This window comes from Ambystoma mexicanum, chromosome 4p (assembly GCF_040938575.1).
Source record: "Ambystoma mexicanum isolate Mex_15411 chromosome 4p, UKY_AmexF1_1, whole genome shotgun sequence".
Classification (NCBI taxonomy): Eukaryota; Metazoa; Chordata; class Amphibia; order Caudata; family Ambystomatidae; genus Ambystoma; species Ambystoma mexicanum.
Window position 1 is genome coordinate 1136108578 of NC_090927.1, and position 24493 is coordinate 1136133070.

The window sequence follows — 24493 nt, forward strand, 5'->3', positions numbered from 1 at the left end:
CACCCTGCTAGGAAGGGCGGCAATGTTTAAAATGCTCACTCTGCCACGATTCGTGTACATCCTCCAAAACGCCCCACTGTATGTACCCAAGATAGAATTCCTAAAAATAGATGAGACTCTCAGAAAGCTCCTCTGGGGTGGAGGGCATCCACGGATCGCGCTCAAAACCCTACAACGTTCCGCATGGGAAGGAGGTATAGGACTGCCCCACCTACAAACATATTATTGGGCAGCCCAGATGCCGGTGATAAATGATATCCTGCATAACAACCCTGAACTACCACATATTAAAGCGGATAGCCAGATGAGTGCCGGGCTCACCCCATTAGAGACCCTCTACAATAGTAGGGTACGCATGATCCCCAACACGATTAGAGCACATAGAACGCAAATATGGCTAGATGCACACAAGCACCTGGGATGGGATGGGAAACTCACGCTGGCACAGCCCCTATGGCGTAACAAACGTCTGCCGGAGCTAAGTAAAATCCCAAAATGGGCGACCTGGGAATCAGCTGGGATAACAAGGCTAGCAGACATAATACAAGATGGAGCAATAATACCATTCCAGACCCTGCAGGACAAATTCAACCTACCCCCCACAGAACACTTCCATTACAGACAAATACATCACGCACTTATCACATGTGAGATCGACCCACCGAACATTCCAGATTGCACACCAATTGAGAGAAACATCGTGGTAGATCGTATCGATAATAAAATAACCTCCACAATGTACAATGCAATAGCCTCTTTCGCCACAACGGAACTTACAGATCTGAAAGCAAAATGGGAAAGAGATGTGGGACCAATACAACCGGAAGAATGGATCAAAGCACTCATGTATCCAAGGGAAATTGCCATCTCGGCTAGAATCAGATTGATCCAACTCAAAATTCTACACAGGGTATACTATCCGAGAGAAGCTTTACATCAATGGGGGAGAGCAACTGATCCCAACTGTCTAAGGTGCCAACAGGCGAGGGGGACCTTTTTTCACATCTTGTGGGAATGCCCACGAATCCAAATTTTCTGGCAGAAATGTTGTGACAGGTTATCGGCAGTCATCGGCCGACGAATACCCATGGACCCCAAATTGCTATTACTAGGGATGGATGACGACCTAGACATCCTCCGATATGAGAAACTCATGCTGGCAACAACCACGGGACTCATAAAGAGGAATCTGGCCCAATTGTGGGGCTCACCCTTATCCCCTCAATGTGACCAATGGATAACAGACGTGGATATCTGTGTGCAAATGGAAATGAGAATATACACTACCAGAGGGTGCCCAGGGAAAGCACGCAAGATCTGGCAAAAATGGGAAGACACGTAGGGCTCTGCGAACTCATGAATAGACTTGACAGGGAAAGCACGCAAGATCTGGCAAAAATGGGAAGACACGTAGGGATCTGCGAACCCATGAATAGACTTGATAAACGTTTGGAGTCCTGCGAAGACTCATCTGCACAATGTATAATTTGGACGCCTAGTAACCCATTTCATGAAGGACCTAAAACTCTGAAACTTGCAATGTGCATGAAGAGCTATGCTTAGTGATTGCCTGTATGCCCGAGCGATGACTTGTTATTAACTTGTATGTATATGTTTACGTTTATAAAATAAATAAAATATGTTATTAAAAAAAAAAAAAACAACACAGGTAGAATTTTGAAATATGCAGTCACAACTTACATCAGATTTAAATGCTAATTAACCAATAGAAAACATTGACAATATAATGGAAAAATCATTTTGCCTTTAGGCAATATTTGAGAAAGAAACTCAATGGGAAAACTGTTTTGGCTTAATTTTTATAAAGACAATGTTCGGAAAAGGAATTCAAATGTGGAAATCAATTTTTTAGGCTTTTATTTAAAAGGCAGGGTTGGGAAAAGGAACTCAATAGCAAGGTTGGGAAAAGGAACTCAGATCGGCAAATCGTTTTTTAACACACATTTAGTGGGCATGCAGTGCTTTGGGTTTCCGGTTTGTGATGCATGGGAATAAATGGGAAATTTCTATTTGCAACACACATACAAATGAGATGTAGTGCTTGGTAATTCTAGTTTCAGATGCAAGGGAATAAATGGGAAATTTCGCTTTACCCCCACCTCATTCATTTGAAAAGTTGGAGATTTGGGATTACTTCTTTTGGGATTCAGGACCCCCCTCCTGGACAGGAGTCAGGGGCTCAGAAGTCTGTATTGTCTACACTGGGCATGAACTTTATTAGTTTTGAACTTTTAAAACACACATCCTGTGATTTTCCTGTACAGGAATTAATTGTTTTAGCTTCAATTCAGTGCACTAAGGATCTACGTAGCTTCACCCCTCCCCACATTTTAATTGAAAGGATTAAGGCAGGTGGATTCTAACACAATTCAATTTAAATGGATAGGGTGATTTTCTATAGTGGAATTAATTTGAATTAGACTTAATAAAATGTGCCAAAGGTCTTCCCAGTACCACCCCACTATCGGCTATGCGAGATGGAGATAAAGGCTGGCAGGTTTCCCCTTCACACTTTGGATGGAATTTAGATTAATCTACTGACATGGGAGGCCTTGATTATGGGGCATCTGGGGAAAAACAGCAGGGTTCCTCTGAAGACAGCACAGATCTGGTCAAGGGCTTCAGTCAAGGACTTTCTCCTGCACCAAGAGTTCCTCTGGCTCCTCTGATGGGGTCCCAGCTAGCGTCTAGATTTCCCTGTCACTGTCTCCAATGCAAGGATTGAGGCCTCATTGCCCGTTGTTCCTCAGAATAGTCCTGCAGTAGGCTACCTCCAGCAATAAAGGGGAAAAGCCATCTTCTGATGCAAAATTGACCTCATATAGGGCTGATGACACTCCTACATTATCATACTTCCCACGATAAGGAATGGATAGCACTCTGCCTTCACCTCCCACCAAGGCACCCACTGGCAAAATACATCATCCAGAAATGGCAGGTGGGTTTTACCTTTTTGTTTATGAAAAATCTCACAATGTAGCAGCTACACTAATCTTTCAGATGACTACATGAATGTATATATTTTCGAATTCTACATTTTATGGCGAGTCAGTAAATATTAATTTTATGGAGGCACACTCCTTCTGGGCGGACCCACCATTTTTCAAGCTTTGTGGCTGCACCATAATAGTTACAACTCTGACACTCCCTACTTTCAACATTAATTTCACTGTCTATCACTCTATCAATTTGTCCAGTTCCTCATATGTATGAAAAGGCCAGAATCATCATTTTGATCATAACTTAAATTACATCCATCAAACAAATTTCTTTTTTTTTATATGGTCCCGACGCGCTCTTTATACCCTTTATTAGGAATCCAGGCTGAGGTCACTTGGACTCATGGTTTTCTTTTTATTAGGGAAAAAGCAGTTCAATGTTAATCAATGACACAGCATAATAAGTGCTCCTAGTTTCACTCTTGTGGCCCCCACCATTTATTCTCTTAAGTTGCATTTATATTTAAACAAGTGACCAGGCCACCTGCTGGGGCCAATGTTTATTCTACACTCTTCCTCCTTGGCTTCAAAGGTCTTTACTCTGAGCTAATACACAATTTATAGGGAGGTTTGACCTTAAGGGTAATTTCTGGTGGTCATATTATCTGTATCACCCCATACGTTCGATCTACTTCTCTATAGATCTTAGCATATAACTAAAAACCAGACCATCTCCTCCTAGAGGTCCTCAGCCAAAGGTCTTGAGATCAGGTTTTCAAAGGCACAGACCTTTCAGTTCTTTGGGGGAAAAAACTAGCATGCACACTTCAGAAAATACAGCTTTAAATCGACAATATGTGCTTGCATGTAACATTTTAGCACTATAACTGAGCATGGGGTTTAACATTCAATTTTTCTTTTGTACTATATTAGAACAGATGTAGATTCATTCTTAATCTAATACACACAAATAGGCCAAAGTTAATATAGGAAACCATTGCCACGGCTCCAAAAACGAAATAGGCCTTTCTCTTTATAGGCTGTTATTTTATTTGATGGAAATTAAGTCTCTTTATTCCTGATAATCACTGGACATTAATTCTTAAATGTCAGGCATCATTCCTCCTTTTTATCTTCCAAATGCGCAGTGTTTCCAAAGAGTCTTTTCTTTCCACGTGCACTGCTGCAGTTTTATATAATTTCTTTCCATTTAAGTAGGCCTTATGACAAAATCACTGTTTTGTACAGGCTTTTATATTTCAATGAAACTCCATAATACCCAGCTTCACTCTCACAATATGGGCCTAGCAGGGCCTCTCCATCTCTGTTGCTCTGGGTCTGTCTTTTTACCCCACATCTGTCAGGCCTCTGAAAACCACTCCTCTTCCATCAAGAAATTCCTGAATGTACTGTGGAGGTAACAAACGCAGAGTCGGTGATAGGGTGGGCTTCATACGTCTCCAATGCTGATATCAGTGCCATTAGCTCTCTCAATTGCACAAAATAATATGTAGGCAATCTTACTTTTGTTACCACTTCATACTCACCATCCTCACAATGTCCCACTGCTGCTTCTGTGTGTCTCAATCATGTGCTCTGATTTATCATTGATGACCGATCAATGTACAATATTGCTCCCCCTTCCACTGCATCTTCCTCAGCATGGAGTATGTCATCATAGATGTCAGTGTATTTGGAGCAATCATGTATATAATCACTGTTTTCGACAGACAATAAAAGTGTCAGGGTTAATAATGCTGCATCTTGCAATTTTAATTGAGGTATTTGAAAGAATCCCCACATAGCCTGATGCGAGTTGTGTGGTAGGTGTGGATTTTGATGTTTCCAAAATCACAATAAGGCATGCTCAATATTTAGAGTTACTGAGCAGCCCATGGTAATTGTTGATGATTTCCCTGTTGCGAATGCTGCTGCTGCCAAAGCCTGTTCACATGGAAAATTCCCTTGCATTACTGGGTCCAAACGGCCACAATAGTAGCCCATTGAATTCTTCTTAGTGAGTACAGGTGTCATCACATACCCATCAGAATGGGAAAATAAGAAAGCCTCCTTTTGATAATTTGGTGTAGCCAAAACTGGGGCAGTGCTAATGCCCTGTTCAAGTTCATGAAAGTATTTGATTATCTTTACTGACCAAATAAGGGGACCGTTTTCCATGTGTGCTTCTTTTAGCCCTTCTAAAAGGGGTCTAATGTAAGCAGTGTAATCAAAGATCAGCAATAGTTGCACAGTGCCAACAATTGCTGCATTTATTTTACAGTAGTTGGTTGTGGTGTATTGTGCATTGCTTCTGGTGTTTCTAGTGTTACTCTCCTTCCTTCCGATGAGATTATTTGTCCCAAATAAATGACTTCTTCCTGGAAATATTGCAGCTTGTCATTATCCACTTTGCACCCCTTTTCTCCTAATAGTGTCAGAATCATCTCTGAATCCTGTCTGCATTGATATTCTACAGTGCTGTACACCAAAAGGTCATCAACATATTATATTACTACACTTTGTGTTTCTAAATTTCCCAAATCTATTTGCAACACTTTATTGAAAACACAGGGTGATTCACTGTAGCAATGTTGTAATTGAGTATGTTGAAATCTCGGTCCATGCAATGTAAACACAGTGAGATGTTGTGAGTCTGGGTGCAATGGTAGGGAAAAGAAAGCATTCTTGAGGTTAATCACTGTGAAGTAGGTGGCGTCAATAGGAATATTACACAAACATTTTCTGGGTTAGGCACCACTGGGAAATCCGATTCTAGTATGATGTTTAAAGGGCAGAGTTCCTGCATGAACCTCCAAGACCCCCTTTGCTTTCTTCACAGGCAACATGGCCATATTGCATGGAGATTCTAATGGTTGTATAATGCCCTGTTACCATAATGCAATAATTGTGTCATATATTTCTTCATCTGCTTCTCTTGAAATAGGGTACTGCCTTATATAGGGTAATATTGCCCCTTCTTTTAGTTTAATTCTGACCACTCATACTTCTTTCAGGAGACATACATTGTTGATGTTGCTAGTCCATAGCTCTTTAGGCACTTTCTCCAAATTTTCCTGAAAGTGTGGTGATAATGTTTTGTCCAATAGTACTTTCTGGGGGACCTCTCTGTTCTCTACTGTCAACTGGTAGGCTATGCATATGTCATTATAATCTTGAAAAAGCTGTTCAATAATCAAATCAGTCAAGCGCAGTGTTGGATGCACATCACTCAATGCCCTCCTCATCTATCTTGAGCAATATTACTCTATCTTCTTTTGTGATAGCTGCTTCTAAATGTACTGTGATGATTGTTCCAGGTGGAATATCTCTAGAGAATGCTGGTCCAAATACAATTCTTTGGGCAAAAGCAATATCTTATCTTCAATTCTGGGCAGCCATCCTAACAGGACCTGTATTCAATACAGAAATACATCTGGGTGAAAAAGGTAATGACCAGAAAATGCCTATTTCACTGCCTTTGCTTCCGCATAGTGTATGCCTGCAGTAGAACACACAATACCCGTTTCAGTAAAAGAAATGGTCATATTAAATTTACTCTTAATGTCCCTATCCAATATAATCACTGGTATATTTTAGGAATACAACAAAGGTGCTGTTATTTCTTGTGTACCAATCAACATGGGCAAATCGTTTTCTGTGAAAGGAACTCATACCGTAGCCCCAGAGAATCACTGCATGTTCATTATGATCGCTGACAAAGAAAACCGACCCTCCCTAATACAGGATTTGGTAGCCCCTGTGTCTTCTAGAAAGTAGTATGTCCTCTCTCCTATCTTTACTCCCACCTGGTGTTCCTCTTCTGGGTCGGGGGTCACTGATAGTATTGGGCATGTCAGAGCCCTCTGTGGGATGTCCTATTGTGGGTACGTACTGGTGCCTGGGAACAAAAAAGGTTTACCTGTCACTACGCTGACCCTGACAAAGTGCGGTACAAAGTCCTGTGGTATCAAGTTCTTGACCCACTGCTGTGTTGATTGCAATGTGTGTGCTTGGAAGGGGTTTGGCAGTTGTTGAATCTGGGGTTGTGCTGTTGCGTTTGAAGGTGTCAGGGCAGGGTATGGAACTTGCTGCTGCTCTGTCAAATCAAATGTGTTTGGTGTGGGGTGTTGTATCTGTTGAGGCTGCATTGTATTCTACAAATTCGCAAAGCGATATTATGTCTGCTGCTGCATGGGGTTCTAAATGTTAGTGGTGTGCTGTGTCTGATACTGTGGGTGATAAGTAAGTGTATGATATTCTGGGACACCCCCTTGGCCATAGGGTCCTGAACCATAAAGTGAATCCGCTCTCCTCCTACATGCTGGCACCAAACATCCCATCTTCCAGACACACACACAACACTGTCCTCCAAATCCACCGAAACATGATTGTGAACCATCAAATCCACCTCCAACACCACCTCCCTTAGCACTATGAAAGCTCCCCCTCCCTCTTGGGAAAATCCATCATCTCTCCCCTCCCTTTAATATATCCACTGGTCCTGCATGGGAATAGTCCTGTTCATAATGGCCCTCAACAGGGTTAGTAATCACTGCCCCTTGCATTGTAAACTTAGCTAATTTCTTCTGCACTCATTTTGCTTATTCATTCTCACTATTCCTGTTTGTTCTTCTCTCTCTCGTGTTTCAATCTACAATAATTAACTATATGTGATTGTATTTCTTACCATGCCCTCATCTCAATACCTACTATTTTGTGTCAGTCTGCTTGCACTTCAGCAGGAAGACCTTGAAAGAATATGTGATAAAAAACTGGAATATTCTTGTCCCATTGTTTCCTCATTTCTAAATGCCACTTCTCCTTCATTTCCTGGATGTACTGTTCATGGTCCTCATCTATTTTTCTTTGTCTGTGTCATAATAATGCTTATTATCAGATTTGCCAGGGTATTGAACCCTTAATGCTTTCCAAACACTTTTTCGGCAGTTAGTGAATGCTGAGTCTTCATGTGTATTGTTATTCAGTGTAACTCCTGTGTACCCTGCCCTCGTCCAAAGATCGTCTGCATGTTCCCTCAAACGGGAGGCTTACAAGCACTTCATGTCGCCTATAGCTAGAGTAATTCCTGCTGTTCATTTTTTTAAATTCATGAATCCATTTGCCAGCCTCTGCTGTGAGAGAATGCAGGTTGTTAATTACATTTCTTCATCAGTGTGTGGCCATGAGACATACTGCGATACTCCTAGGCCCTTCTGTAATAGAGAATATGGTGTACCTTGCGTCTTACGTGATAGTGTCTTCCCTTTTTCCTTCCCATCGCTAAAGCCATTCGGCCTGGTAGTCATCTAAGTCTGTCCCTATAGGATGTTCCTCTCTTGTCCTCCCTGGGGTGTTTGTTCATTGGGGGTTTGTCCATTGGTGATTTGTTGCCTGTTTCCTCAGTCTCCCAGTCTACCTCCAAATCACTATATACTGTCTGATAATAAACACTGTTGCATGGTGCTTCCACATCTAGTGAAGTCCCTCTGCCTCCATGCAACTGCTTATCACTACCCTGTAATCATGCATTGGGGTCCCAAACTGCTTTTCTATCAACCTTAAACATAATCTGTCCTGCCCTCCACTTGTCTGGAGCTATCGCTGGGCTACTTCCCTCTCCTTGTGTCTGCTTTTCTCTCACTAGTTCTTGCTGTGTCTTCTGTAATTCTGCTTCTACATTTTGCTGCGCATAATTTTTGACATGTAAAACAAGCCGGTCTCTCGTAGCATCTTTTAGATGTTCTTTTGCGTGTTAACTGTCTTCACCTGGGGCGATGCAATGGGGATTGGCATAGCCTGCAGGAGGCTGTAAGGGGTAGTATCCGGACACAGTCTGTTGAGAAAGGGACCCATAGAGGGGAGGGGTAGTGCGCAGTGCATGTATTTCACCATTTCTCTTGGTTACGTGATCAATATTGTCTTTCTTCTCATGCAACATCTTCCACAGCTCAAGAATAATTAGTCTGTGATTTAACCTTTTGCCTTACACATATGAGCTAGTGGATTATCCATATTGTTACAACTTCTTACCTTGTTCATTAATTAGCCTGTGGACACTATTCCAACAGTGTCTCACAACATACCCTTTTCCCTTATTAAACCAATTCCCATTAATCCAATTACCTTCCCAATTTTATTTTTATACCCGAAAGAGCTTTCACTCACACAACAATTTCAAATCTTTCACTTCCAAAACCATCACAACAACAACAGACCACCCATAGTTCCCAACAAAAAACACAATATATGCTAATCTCAACAAAAAAATCAACTACTATATACACAGTTAATCATAAAAAAGTTTATTTATAATAGTTACTTGGTGAGGAAATTATCTCCTCCTCATGTCCCGCTAACTGAGATGGAGCAAAACCAAATATATGACCATCCCTAATCTACACAATTTCTTACCCATGCAGTGCTGCCCTTCCCCTTATAAGAGGAGAACCCAATCTTCAATTCACCTCAAGATTTTAACAACACTTCTAAATACATCACATGCTCTTTGCCATATGGTGGGAGCACCCTCCTTTTCCTCAACCTGTTAAATCATCACAACAATAAAACCCTAAAGTCTCTATACCACTGCGTTTTCCATGCAGAGGTGCACTCATGTTCTAGACATCTCCGTAGGTCCACCAATGCTGAGCCTCCTCTCTCAATTGCCTGCACCACTCGGTGCAGCGGCCGTCCAGGAGATCAGGAAGACTTTCATAGAACTCGGCACCTACTCACCTCCTCATTCATGCGGACTTGAACCTGTCTCAGCAGGCTGACACCACTGCCCAAGGTCTGCAGCGAAGAGCCCTCAACCACTCGAGGATGCTGGAGATCTCTCTGGGGCCTCCACATGTATAAATGCCACTAAAAACAGTCCAATTGAACAAAATAATGGAATGTGCCAGGTGCAAGGACAACCCATCTTTATTTACTTTATTTTGCAATAGTAACATCCATAAGAAAAAACAATCAATTCTCTCAACACGCCCACATAGGCCAAAAAAATGGAAGGGTAAAAACTACAAAATGTTCATAATTACAAAAATGTAATTACCACAGAAGTCTGGGGCAAGCAAATTCTACCTGAAACCCTACATCTTTTTTACACAAAACAGACAGAAAATCTTTGAATTACTCAATTATAACTTCTACATCTATAGTAGCCTATTGCTTACTACATGTCACTGTGCAAAAGAGACTAGCTATCCCTCGGTTCCATGTACTCTCCCTAGCCAACGCTGGGTATTCCAAGACTAAGACGTTCACATAAAAGAAATAAGAGATAAACTCTCCTGACCAGAAGAAGAAGACTCAGACAAAAATTAAGAATGTTGTCTTTGCTAACTTGATACCAATTATGTCAGGTCTAGGTCCTGAAGAAAGTGGATACTAACATTCACCCTGCTGAAAGTGGTCGCCCATACATAGAGGTTCAGGGTGATGACCTGAACCCCTGAGACAGGCATACATTTGGCAAGCTGGGTGAAACTACATTCTTTTGCTGAACAGGAGAATTCTGTAAAAACATATTATTTTTTATCTTTATAAGACACACTATGAGGAAGTAATAAAATGTATATCTGACCTTCTACAGTGTGCACTTGTTTAAGTTGTTAGAAAAAGTGGTGATAGACGGAAGGGTCAGTCTCTTCTCTATCCCCTAACCTAGACAGGCGGCACACCAGCGCTGGCTAAGGAGAGTACATGCAACTGAGGGAAAGCTAGTCTCTTTTGCACAGGGATATGTAGTAAGCAATAGGCACTATAGATGTAGAAGTTATAATTGAGTAACTCAAAGATGCAACACCCCACACAAAACTCAAAGATTTTCATGATTACAAAAAACAACATTTCATGCATTTCTAACATAGTCATTGTCTACTCTAAGCAAACTCCTATACAACCCTGTACATTGGACTTTACCATTGGCATATCCACAATTTCTCAAACTACCCAAGTTCAAGCCATCAACTATAACGTTATCATCATAAGCATCATTAACTTGCGGTTTGATTGGCTGGCTCAAGATACTAATAAAATGTTTTGATGCTATTGGTTTGCACTCTTTGGGGCAGCCTTGAATACTGCATCTCTCTGAGACAGCCGAATAAGCAATTAATGTTAACAGAGAGATCTGTATATTTGGCAATGTTACTATATGGCTCCTCAGGCCTCTGGTAATCAAAGCTCTGTGTATTCATCTAGTTATTGACTTGAACAAAAATAATTGTTGCATATGTAATTTTGAGTCCTGGGAACAGCTGATTCTCACAGCTTCAGCTAACACTGTTCTATCCTCCCTTTGTTCCTGGCCTTGGCTGCATGGTGTCCTTCAACCAGAAGTGAAAAGAAAAGCTTTTATCAAAGCAAATACATTGTGTAGCTTTGAATGGGGCCTTGTCTCAAAATGGTGATACCCTTGGCGAATGTTAGGAACAAAACAAATGTTCTAATGTATACCCTTTTCAGCTATATAAGTCTGTGTATTCAGCAACCGAAAGCTCCCTTAAGTCCAGAAAAACGAGTTCCCTGAAGAGTGGTAAAACTAACTCTATTCTACTTGCGTACATAATCTACAAAACAACATGGCAACTTCTCAAACAACAAAAAGCCTAAAAACCTTTACTGAAAGAGCTTTTCTATTTTATATTTCCACTCTTGCTTGGGAGGTGTTGGAGGTGGTGCATGAAGTTGCATCTACCCTACCTGCACCATCACATGACCTTAACAGTAGTGAAGTGAGAACAACACTATAATGTGTACATTATAGGGTCTGCAATAGGAACTCTTATTGGTATGGTTACATTGAACTCGCCATGAGAAGAGCACTTTTTCAGACGCTTTTAACTTTGGTTCTGTTGGACAAATCTTCACAAATATTCTATATAAAATATGCAAGATTTACTGAACTTCCATCTGGGGGGCAATCACAAAACTTGCATTTTCTATGCAATTATTCATAGAGCTGGCTTGGCTTCCACATACAGTACCACAGAAACTGCTGTAGGATTCCCACAAAACTTCTGCAAGAAGATGGCATCTGGTCTAGAACGTATATTTGGTACAAATTCATACAGCTTTAAGGTAGTCAAAATTCAGTTATGTATATTTATGGACATTGGGCCTACTTGCAGACACACAGGATGGTTAAGGGACTTTGATTGACCAATTTGCATTCAAGGGCCTGGGATGGGAATTTTCAAAATGGGCAGCCAGGTGTAATAACTGAAAAAAATGTATCTCATTGGTTTGGGGCCGACATCTAATGCAAGTTTTAGTTTGGGCTATTAGGTGGCACTTGTGCAGCCTATATGCCCAATCTATTCATTTGAGTACCAAAAGGGAGAAATGGCATATGAAGAGAGTCACAAAGCTTGTAGGTTTTGTTTGGTTATTTGCCCACCCATTGACTGTCCATGGACATGCTAATCCCTATGGCCATTCCCACCCAGTTCCTCCCCTCCCCACCCAAAACGCTTCCTCTTTGAGCACACTTTAATCATCAAACTAGGCACTCCAAGTGCCTGCCAGCATTTTTTAAAGCAGTCTTCTGAGATTGATGACTTAATTGGAGCTCTATATGGGCTACTGTTGTACTTCAAATGTTTTAACTTAGCCTGCCTGCACCCACTTGATTTATAAGCACTATGCCTGTCCTTCAATGAAGTCTTGTTAAAAACAAGCACTGGCAAAGCCGACAGTTTTGGCTTGTGTACAAGTATTAGGCATTTGCCAGGCACTGCTATTAGATTCCCAGGTACTCGCACCATTATGCACCTGCTACCATCAATGGCCAGTTAATGCCACTACGGCAGTGCGTGGCAATTGCTTTTTCCATGCCTACACAAAATTCCAAACAGTTGCATTGCCAATGCTTGTTTTTTATTGCAGTAAAAAGATCTAAAAAGAACTAAAAAACGATAAAGGAAGAAAGGAAATACGATGTTCCAACAGTAAATAAATTAAGTAATAACAATGTTATATCATTAAATTACTGAAATATATCAAACACAAACCTTGCACCAGTAGTAATGAAAGTGGGAAAGTCATCACATTAGCAGTGAAAAAGACCTAATAGATTGCCTAGTGTGGCCAGTTTTTGGCGGAATTGCATTTTTTAAGCAGAATTCTAAGCCGCGAGGAGCAGAAAGGTTCTTCCAATTATTTGCGGTTAACATTCTTGGAGCAGTAATATATTTACCACACGCCCGCGATAGCGGCCGTTTAGTTATGGTTAAGTTGCTCATCTCATAGGAAGAGCACTTTTTGGGTGGCTTATAACTTTGCTCTCCCTGGACGAATCCTCACCAAACTTTGCAAAAAAAGTATACGGCCCACTCTGAATTTTATTGGCAAGTCTGGTGAGGTCAAGGAGGGGCAAAGTTATAGGGGGGTCCAATTTCTTTTTCCCCATAGACTGAATGGAAAAAACATTGCTCACGCCAACAGCCCAAAATGCTGGATGGATTTTCATCAAATTTGTGGCAGAAGCAGTGGTTTGGTACCGAAAGTGTGCTTTTGTAAATTTGGTGAAAATCCGTTCAGTAGTTTTTTTTTTAAACAGGCAAAATGTAGCTCAAAAAAATGTGTGATATCTGACTCCGCCCAACGGACTCACTTCCCTGTCCGCTCTGTGGACAGGACTCCAATCCAATTGGTTAGAAAGGTGCCATGATGTCAGCGGACATACGACGTGCTCGCCGATTGGCTGGAGGGAAGTGTGAGGTGCGTGACATTTTCCCGATGTGCCCGCCATGTTAGATCCGCGGATATCCACGCATAGCATGTTGGTGAACAGGGCAAAAACCCAATTTTGGGGTGTTTGGGGGAAGAGGGGCTGGAGAGGGTGGGGGAGTGAAAGATGTATCAAATGCTGCATTTGTTTAGGTGGAAGAAGGCCGTGCTGAGATCACGGTGTCCACGGACAACGCGGTGGTCCACAAACAGAAGTTTTGGGTGAACAGCTTATGTGGTGATTTCAAGTAAAATTCATTAGGGTGGGCGAGTGAAATGTAGATGATATGAGGAAGGGTATAGAAGTGGAGAGGGCTTAAGGTGGCTGGATTATGTGTATGGTTTGTAGTTAGTGTATAGATTTTTGGGTGCAAGGTTGTGTTATGTTGTGTTCATTGTGACCAGCTATTACAGTCTTGTGTGCATGGGTGGAGCTGATGCATTGAAGAGTCTAGTAGTGTGGCCACTCGTTACAGTACTGTAATGGTATATGTGGAAAAGTGTGGCAGGTCTCAGTTGTTTGGCCTATTGGTCTGAAGAGTGTTCTGACTAGTTTCATGTACTTGAATGCTATGTGTACTGTAATAGATAGGGCTTCAAGTGGATGGCTCATGTTTGTTTGTTTGTTTTTGGGTTGTGGCAATAGGCAGATTGTTGGGTATTCTACTATGTTATGATTGATTGCTTTTGGGTAGAAAGAACATAAAATGAGGCTTACTACAAAGAAATGGAAATAGCCAGTCACGAGGTTCAACAATAGCACTTATTACAGTCCGGACTGGGGTCTCAGCGCCTCCCGATGCATGCGTACAGACAACGTGGTGGGAGAGAGCCCCGAACAACCAAAATGTCTTGCATATATACATTACAGGAACAGCATACGATACACTTGTCCCACCCCCTCATGTAACAGGGTCCATAGGGTTGATGACCTTTCCACATACGTGATATTACTGAGACAATGTTTGTGTATTTGTACCTGTCCTCCTATTAACAATGTACTGTCTGGGAGCAGGGCAAACCTGTGTGTGGGTGCACATCCTGGTACAAGGTAACATTTGCTGTACAGTTTATCTATGTTGCTCCTGAACCCCAAGGACAGTCTGCCCTAAAGCTTAGAAAACAGGGCTTTCACCAGAGGAGCACGTTGCAGCTGCACATTATTACAATTAATGGTTCAATGGAGAAACATGGTCGAGACAGGCAGACACCTAACTTATAGATTAGCTGTGTACTTCTGCCAGGACTTCAAGGTTCTACAGTGTAAGACAAACAACACGCTCAGCAGAATGTGCATTCCTGCCTCGTAAATGACAGAAAGTTCATGCCGCAATCTTCTACGGCATTCAGAGTGAGAAAGGTGAAATGAGCAAGGAACTGAACTGAACATTGCATCCAAGATGGCGAATAGAAACACAATGGCAACATGGCCACCATTATTGTAGCAGTAGGTTTGTAGCATGATGCGAATGTGCTTAGGCCAATATGCATATGTATAGGACACTAACTAAATATATTTTCACAATGTGTGTGGGTTGTAGTTAGTGTATAGATTGTTGGGTGCAAGGGTGTGTTATGTTGTGTTCATTGTGAGCAGTTATTACAGTCTTGGGTGCATGGGCGGAGCTGATGCACTGAAGAGTCTAGTGGTGTGGCCACTCATTACAGTACTATGATGGTATGTGTGGAAAAGTGTGGCAAGTCTCAGTTGGTTGGCCTATTGGTCTGTAGAGTGTTCTGACTAGTTTCATGTACTTGAATGCTATGTGTACTGTAATAGACAGGGCTTCAAGTGGATTTCGTATGTGTTTGGGTTGTGGTCACTGGGCAGATTGTTGGGTATTTTACTATGTTATGAATTATTGCTTTTGGGTAGTTAGTAGAGTAGTGGGTGGAGAGGGCATGCATTGAAGAGTGTGTGCATTAGCTGCAAGTACTGTAATAGTATGTCAAGTGAAGTGGATAGGGCTTGAGGTGACTGTGTTATGTTTTTGGGTTGTGCTAAGTGGGCAGATGTTTGCATGTATGGCTGTGTTATGCTGCAGTGGTTGTGGACAGGGCCTAGAGCCATGCACCCAAGACTCTAGGCCCTGGCCACAACCACCGCAGCATAACACAGCCATGCATGTAAACATTTTGACAGTGGCATTTGGATTGCATAGGGGGCATGTACTGAAGGGTTTGTCAACTGGCTGAAAGTAGTGTAATAGCATTTGTAGAAAAGTGTTCAGAGTGTGTGGCAGTTGGTTTGTTGGAATGTGTTCAGTATGTTGGGGTGTATGATATTCTATGCCTGGCTACAACTATCGCAGTATAATACAGGTATGCACTGAATGTTGTGACACCAATCATTGAATACTTAGTGTTCGCATTGTTGAGGCTGTATGCAGTTCTTAGCATGATATGTGAAAATGTTGCAGAAATTGTTTTTTTCATTCTCTGTGATAAAGGAAACGATCACAAGTTAGTGTAGGTACTTTGTAATGTGTTATTGCATTGCATAGCAGACATTTGTGTACTTTGTGGACCCTCATAGTTAGTGCTTCACAAGTACCATGCTTCAAACAAGTGTACTGTGCAATGTGCTCAGTTCCTGTGTTTGTTTGCATAATAATTGGATCAGTCGAAAAAAAAATCCATGCAGGATTAAAAAAAACATTCTACGTTTATTTGTTGTTATATAGCACAGTCTTTTTTGGTGGTCTATTGTAGTATGAGGAATTGAAAAGGTGTAGGGTTTTTGGTTTGGAAGTGGTGGTACTATTGTTGCAGTTAGATACCAATTGGCGTATTATAATTGTTTATTTGTTAGTGCCTTTTAGCAGTAATCATGTATGCGTTTGTTGTTGATCTTTTGCAAGTACTGTGTTGGGGGAAGTTAGATACCTGTTGGTGTATTCTAACTGTAGATAGTTTTAAAGTTGTTATGGGTATGTTTATACATACTAAGTGTTGCAGGGTTTCCTCATAAAAAACGTATATTGCAGTATTATGGTTGCAGTCAGATTCCATTTGGCATATTCTAACTCTTTACAGTTTTTCACTTCAGCAGGGTATGTTTTCAAGCAGGTTTTTTCTTGTTGGTGGATGTACATTTTCACTGTTAGATATCTGTTGCCTTATTCTACCAGTTTATTGTTTTTAAAGGTTATTGAGGAAAGTTTGTAGACGCTCATACTCAGATTAGTGAATACATTTTGGTTTCAAGAATATTAAGTACGCGTTTGCAAGATTTGAGTAATGGAAGTAGCATTGCATTCAAATCATCCACAGTTATTTTTAATGCATGCAGATTAGTGACCTGCATTGGTTGTGCCTCCTGCATGGTAGATTATGCCTACTGTTGTGAAGGTTTTCTTGCCAAGTGATACTTGCCCATGTGTGAAGCCAGTCAGCTTGCAGTTGTTTTGGTACCATCTGCATTGTAACATTAAAGCATCACTATTACATATTTGGTATGTGATTGTATCTGTAAGGTGGAACGATTATCGGAATTGCAAGTTGTACATAATATGCCATGGTTTGTATTTTGTACAAGCTGCTGAAATGAAATGGATTCACAGTTAGGTATAGCTACATTCACAAAGCGCTCGTTAGAGATTTATTTGTGCATTACATGGTTGCAGAGACTGCACGTATGTTTCCACATTTATGATATCTGGAATGTTTAATTCATAGGTATGTTTTTGTTTTTCAGTACTTGTAGTAAATACATTAGAAATTCTTGTGGATCTTCTTGTATGTTTATAGTGAATGTCACCATTCCTGCACAGTAGTCCATTTCCTGCCTTCTTAAAGAAACACTGTAAGTGTTGTCCGGATTGTTTGATGCATTTCTGTGAAGAACTAACATTTGCACACACAATTGGTCTGTGCTGTTTAAGTAAATGTTTTCAACAATTGGTGGCAACTGGACTACAACATTGATTGCATAGCAATTTACACCAGTCGTATTGGAAAATTTGAATGGACCAGACAGTTCTGTGTCTGAGTCATTTGTTGGAAGTGCAAGTGGTTTCTTTGAAGAGGTAGTTGGCTTTGTTTGTGCAGTTGGGTATGCATTTTTTTCAATAGATCATTCTTTGGTTGTGGTAATTGATGAAGTAGCAGCGGCTTTTAATTTCTTTTGTACTGTTGTTGGATCACATATAAGTTGAGTCTGCAATAGTTTTCTCTTGCAAAGTTTCCATTTTTGAGGAACAGGGTACATTTTGAGATGGGGTGTGTAGAGTGCGCGTAGTCTATTGTACTCTACAATGCAAGGAATATCAGCGTTGACTTTACTTGCATCAAAATTGACTAGAAATAGTCCTTCAAGTGTACATAGGCATGGCAGTGCTACATAACGCATGCCTTCTTTAAAGACTGTGCTGCCAATATCAATCAATGCTTGATCTAGGGTTAGACGTTGTGATTTATGAATGGTGACTGCGTATGCTAGAGACAGAGAAACTGTTCTCTGCCTACATACATGCCTTTGAAAAGTATGAATCGGCCTTTTGAGCATCAAATCCTTTTAACTTCTGAAAGTGTGTCATACTGAACATTGACAAACTGAATGTTGTTGTCATGTGGGCATGTTTGGAAGCTAACAACTGTACCAAGTCCCACATTAACTAATCCTTGCTCCACATCAAGGTTATGCTTTAGCATCACCCTGCAGTTTAAACACAATAGTAGCATTTTCTCTAAACCAGCTGTGTTAGAGATAGAGTTTTCTAAGGTATAGTCATGATGTGGCTTGTTGACACATGGGTAGTGTCATACCATGCATGTCCAGTTTGTCTGTGGAGTAAACTTGCATTAGTGGGTGCACTTTGTTTTTCGGCATTGTTTCATTGAATTGTGCAGCTTGCAAGAGTTGGCATCAAGGAAATACATTTCATATTTTTGTGGGCTAATTGTTCCACGACATCAGTAGCACATGTGTTATGGCCGTATAGCTCATGGATGCATCTGGTATTTAATATAGTCTGTGCTTACTTAGATAGTACACCAATTCAAATACTTTTCAAAATGTTGGTGTAGGGGAGGTCTGCAGACTGACACATTTTCAGTTAGTTCTTTGTATTGGAAATGTTGCCAAACGCGGAAGCAAATGGGAGTTTTAAGTTCCTACCCATATCGGAGGACGATTTATGTAAGGTCCGAGCCAAGATGAAACCGACATCGTGTGCCGAGAATACTCTGCCTACCAAAATCATTTTGGAGCATAAAGAACTCTTCTCACCGGTTTTAACGAAGATAGTTAATGCATCCTTCAGTGAAGGGGTGGTGCCTAAGGACATCAAGGAGGTAACTATTACCCCACTAGTTAAAAAAGCAGGGTTGGACCCCAAAGATCCTGGGAACCTACGGCCCATCACAAACACGAACATCATTTTGAAGGTGCTAGATAAAATTGCCACAAACCAACTGCAAAAACATGTGGAAGACCTGAAGCTGCTGCACAATCAACAATCAGGTTTCCGGTCCTCCCACAGTACGGAATCTGCTATGCTGGACATCCAGTCGCATATGTTGGGCCTGAGAGATAAAGACAAAACAGGGATTCTCATGCTTCTCGACTTAAGCGCAGCCTTTGATTTGGTGGACCACCAGCTCCTTCAGGAGGCATTGGCCAACATTGTAGGTTGTTCCCCTAAGGTGTTGGCTTTGTTATCATCCTTTCTCAAAGATTGGAGTGCTAGAATACACTGGGGTGACAATTTCTCCAAGGCCGCTCCCATCCTTTACAGAGTCCCAAAGGGAGCTAGTCTGTCACCTCGCTTGTTTAATCTATATCTGAGAAGCCTCTGCAAACTCCAGGAACACATCGGCGTATTCCTTACGAATTACGCCGATGATACGCAGCTCATTTGTGAACTCAGAGGTTTATAACATCATAGACCACTGGATGCAACATCATTGGATGTGTTTAAATAATACTAAAACAGAGCTGCTGATTTTCGGCACGCGACAGGCCAGGTGCAAATTAGGGAATGAATAAAAGTCATTCACCATCAAGGACGCTAACATCCCGGTGATGCTGCATGTTAAAACTCTCGGGATGATGGTGGAAGCTTCAGTGGGCTCGGAGGTACAGGTAAGCTACTTGCAGAAAAACAACACCTACTATCTACGTCTTCTGAGAGCAATAAGACCCTTCATTAATGAAGTCAATGCTGCAACAATCGCCAGGGCCATCATCCTGTCGCGACTTGCCTACGGCAACGCTCTCTTGCTAGGAGCCACAAAAAGGGAAATTCAAAAGTACCAAGTCATACAAAACGACGCAGTTCGCATAGTCAAGAATATAAAGAACAGAGAACATGTGTCAACAGGGAGAAGATCACTACATGGTTAAGAGTGGAGGAGAGAGTCAAGTTTAAGGCCATGACAATAATCCATAGATGCCTATATGGAGAGGCCCCCAGCTATTTCAAAAAACATTTCTCTTTCTATGCTCCTGGAAGATGTCTAAGATCAGCCGACAGGGGCACCCTGAACACCCCTGGGTCTAAGCCCGCATTTAGGCAAGGCAAATCCTTCCCGGTGAAAGCAGTAGACCTCTGGAACAAGCTGCCGATGGCATTACAGCTTGAAGCAAATTACCAGAGTTTCAGGAAATCGCTAAAAACTTCATTGTTTCAATGAGCATTAGAGTCCCGATCTCTAGGGTATCTACCCATCTTAATGAGGAGTATTTCATGTTTAGATCTTCTTGGTTTCCCGCACCCTGATGCCCGCGGGCTACTGGCGTGTAATAAGCAAGCACATAACATAACATAACAAAGATTTACATTTCCTATGCTGCCAAGTGTTTTACGGCACAGTTTGTGTCCTAGGGTTCTAAAAATAGGTTCACCTTTCACTGGTGTTATTTGAAGAAGATCTCTGAAAACAATAACATGTTTTCCTCCAAAGAGTTCTTCGTAGTCTGTTTTGAGGACCTCTTACAATCTGAGGTGAATCAAAGCCAACATTAGGTTGGAGACCATGCTCGCTTCATCTATTAGTAACATTTACAATTGTTTCAAAACTCTGCTGAAAGTTTGTAGTAGTCTAATTTTTTTTTTGTGCTCTACTGGAAGGAGTAGCAATAGGTGTAAAGTGACACCAGCTATGTTGTAGGCGCTAAGCCTGTGACGGCACTTACAACAGCTGAAAGTTTGTTGTTTGTCAATTGTTGGAGGAACTTGTTGATGATTTTTATTCAGATTGTTTTGCCTGAACCAGCTTGACCACTTAAATGCAGCAGTATAGGTTTATAGTCTTGAAAGGTACAAGTTTTAGTTTCGTGCTGCAAACCATGTTCAATTTGTTTAGTTACTTCTAGGAAAATGCTATGCTGTTCATTGATTAATTGTTTTTGGGAGTAGCAAAGTCTTCTGTAGATTGCTCATGCTCACACATGGTGTTGTCTACTTCAGTCATGGCTAATTCTGCCTCATTTGCTATAAGTGGCTGTCCAAGTGGTTCTTTGCTTCCTGTTAGAGAAGGTTGACTGCTGTCAGTAGTATCTATATTTAGTTGTGCCTAGAGTTCTTCTTCTTGTTGGGGTTCATTGTCCAACATGGTTTTGTACTGTATGAAATGTATATCTGTTATCGTGCTTTCATTTGCATTGAAAGCATCTTCATAGGAGGCATAGGTATCTATTAAATCATCTTCTTTTCTTCATGGTTTAAAAAGTTACAGTTGGGCCATGTAATGCAGTTCTTTATGTTGAGGAGTTTTTAATGATAGTTTCATATGAATAATCAGACTGTGTTTGGTATGTTATTTGTGTGGATATTTGAGGAAAAGCTTGTGCTTCTACACTTTTTTCCCATATGCTGATTCAAGATCCTTTGACTTGCCGCATTTGATATGTTTCCAGTGATGCATCTATGTTATCTTTGGAGTGCAGTGGGTGAATTGTATAATGGTCTAAAATATTGGATGCTGTAGTAGGATCTAGAAGTCCAAATTGGCCAGTTCCTGAGGAGTCTTGAATTATTTTGGTGGTTTCCCTCAGGTTTTCTCCAATGTTTATTTCTTTGTAATATTTGTTGTTGTCTTTTAGATACTGCAGTGCTTCCCTAACTTTATGTAAGTCCACTAGTTGCTGCCAATTTCTTTTGTCTTTTGTAGGTATGCCATTCACTAAGATAATCAAAGATTTATCGATTGGCCATTGCACTCCCAGAGTGTTTACATTTTCTTTGAGATCTAATGACAAATAAACTACTTTGCCTTGAATGCCTTTCAGTAATTCAGAGGGAGGCAGTTTTGCTGTTTTTAGTTGAAGGCGTATTATTGTTTGAAAGGGGTGCACTGTTTGGATTATAATGCTCCAATACAAGTTAAGTTGTTGGACTGTTTTTTGGCAGTGGGGATATTTCCAAGTTATTAGTTATAGCCCGTGAAGGTATTTGGTTGTTGTCAAGTTTTGCAGTGCAGTATCTGCAAAGTATTGAGGGGTTAGTAATTTCGTATTTGTTTTCTGCTATATGATAGAGAAATAATTGGAACCACTGGGATTCCGCATTGTCTTCTATTTTGTACATTATGTCTACAGTTTTGGTGCTCTTTTTATAAAAAGTTCTGCAGCAACACACACACACACACGGCTTTGTACTTCAGCAGATGTGCTTTTAAACTTTAGTCTTTTTTTCTATGTGTGTAATAGTGGGTTGACATCTGCAAGGCTGTTCCTACTGAGTTCCAAAGGTACTGGATTTTGTAAGTGGGTTTCACTTCCAAAACATTTGTTTTGTATGTGCTCTATTTCTTCGAGTAGTTCTTTGGCTGTACCATGTAGAAGAATGTAATTTAAATGGTACAGTGCTAAAGCAGGAGTTTTTGCATAGTACAGTTTATGAACGAGATTTTGTACAGTTGAATGGTGTGTTGCTAACATTTTGATACAGTGGAAGGTGCTTTTGCAAGTAGGTACAGAAATGCAGGCTAATTAATGTCCTCGTATTCCTCAGTATTTGAGCACTGGACAGAAGTAAATAGTTTGTAATATTTTAATTTGTAATTTTTCTTTGCCTTTCACATACTGATTGAGGAACTGCCGTTAAGATGTGAAAGATTTTCTATGCATGTTACACATTGATGTGCACAGCCATTTGTAGACTGGACGTATTGGTTCGGTGGAATGGAAAGTCGATTGTAAGTTTGTTGGGGATATTTTTGTGAGCAGCGTTTCTTGTTCCATTGTGGTATTGTTAACCTTGTCATACCCTTGTCTGGTGCTGTGTATGGCAATTGGGTATGTTTGCTTTTGTTCGTATGCATCTTCATTGAAATATGGCTCTGTGCTGGAGGTGTGACTCCACTCACCTGCACATATGTTTGCAAAGCTATCTTTGTCGATATTCCGTTTGTTGTGAAGTCCTTGTTGTAGTTTAGTAATTAGTTTTGTTAGTGGTTTCATTCTGTTTAAAACTAATATAAATTATTTCCTTTTGAGAAGGATTGCACTGTCGATGAGAGCTTCCAGGAACACTTTTCTGCGGTATGTTTTAAGGGTTGAGCGTGATTTGTCCCCTGTTTTTATAAGGTTCTGAAGGACTCTGTGGTGGAACATTTTTTGTAAAAATATGTTTTGGGTATGCTTACTTGTGGGTACATCAATATTTATAGGTGCAGTGTTAGCACTAGCGGTAATTGCAATCTTCTTAATACTTTTCTTTTTAGTTTTACATTTTGAAAGAGGAGTTAGAGTTTCTTTCCTGCAAGCTGCTCTTTTATTTGAACTTTCTGTACAAATTCGGCTAGAGGCGGATTGCTATTTTGTATGTTTTTGGTTTGATCTGCTCTATTTCTGTGTTGCTTTCTATGGAGGTGCTTTTTGGTAGGCATTCTTCAGTGCCTGTTGGAGAAGAAATGAAATTGTGGGTTAGGAGGTTGTGCAATTTATATGTTTGCACTGTGCATGAGTGTCTGAATATGACAATAGGCATATGTATAGAGGTTTGTGATTGTGGAATGAAAGGAAATGAAATGATATTTAATTTATATCGTGCTCACACATAAGTGTTTCAGAGCACAAGTAGACAGAGGGAGCTGAACACGGGAGAACAAAAGAATGATCTTACTAGGTGCATGGGAAAGAGAACAAAGGGGAAAGTTCATGGTAGGGGGAGGAGTGTAAAATGCGGAACAGAGACGAGACAGAATAAATAATAAGTGAAATAAATAAGTAAAGGAAAGGTGATAAAAAGTGATAGTGCAACGGGTACGTGCCAAGTGCTTGGTTAAGTGGATACAGTAAAATTTGATAAGTGCAGAAAAAAGGGCTGAGGGGACTGTATGGGTACATATACAGATGCCAGTGTAAAGGGTGGGCCAGATGCAGTGTTGGAGGATGGGAAGGTAATCAGGTACCTGTGCCCAAAGTACAGTGGGTGGCTAGGTGCACAGTGTCTGAGAAGAGAAGACAGATTAGCAGGGAAGAAGAGGGGCACAGGCAGAAATGGAGAGGAAGGTCTTGAGATGCTTCCGGAACCCGAAATGGTTCTCCTCAAGGTTCAAGGTGACAGGAAGGCTGTTCTAAAGGGAGGCCCCAGCCAAAGACAGAGATCTGCCTCCTGCTCGTTTCTTTGAGAATTGGCTAACCCTGAGGGAGTTAGATGTAGATGAGCAAATAAGCTGTTACTTCAGGTTGGGAAGTGCTGTAGTGGTATTTGTATGTTAATATACTGGTGTTAAGATGACAAGCCAAAGTGTGCACCTGCTGAGGTGCAATGAGTAAGATGTAGCAAATGATGTTGGGTTGATACAATTGTGCAGCCTAGAATACAGGAGCACTGCCTGCGTAATAGGAA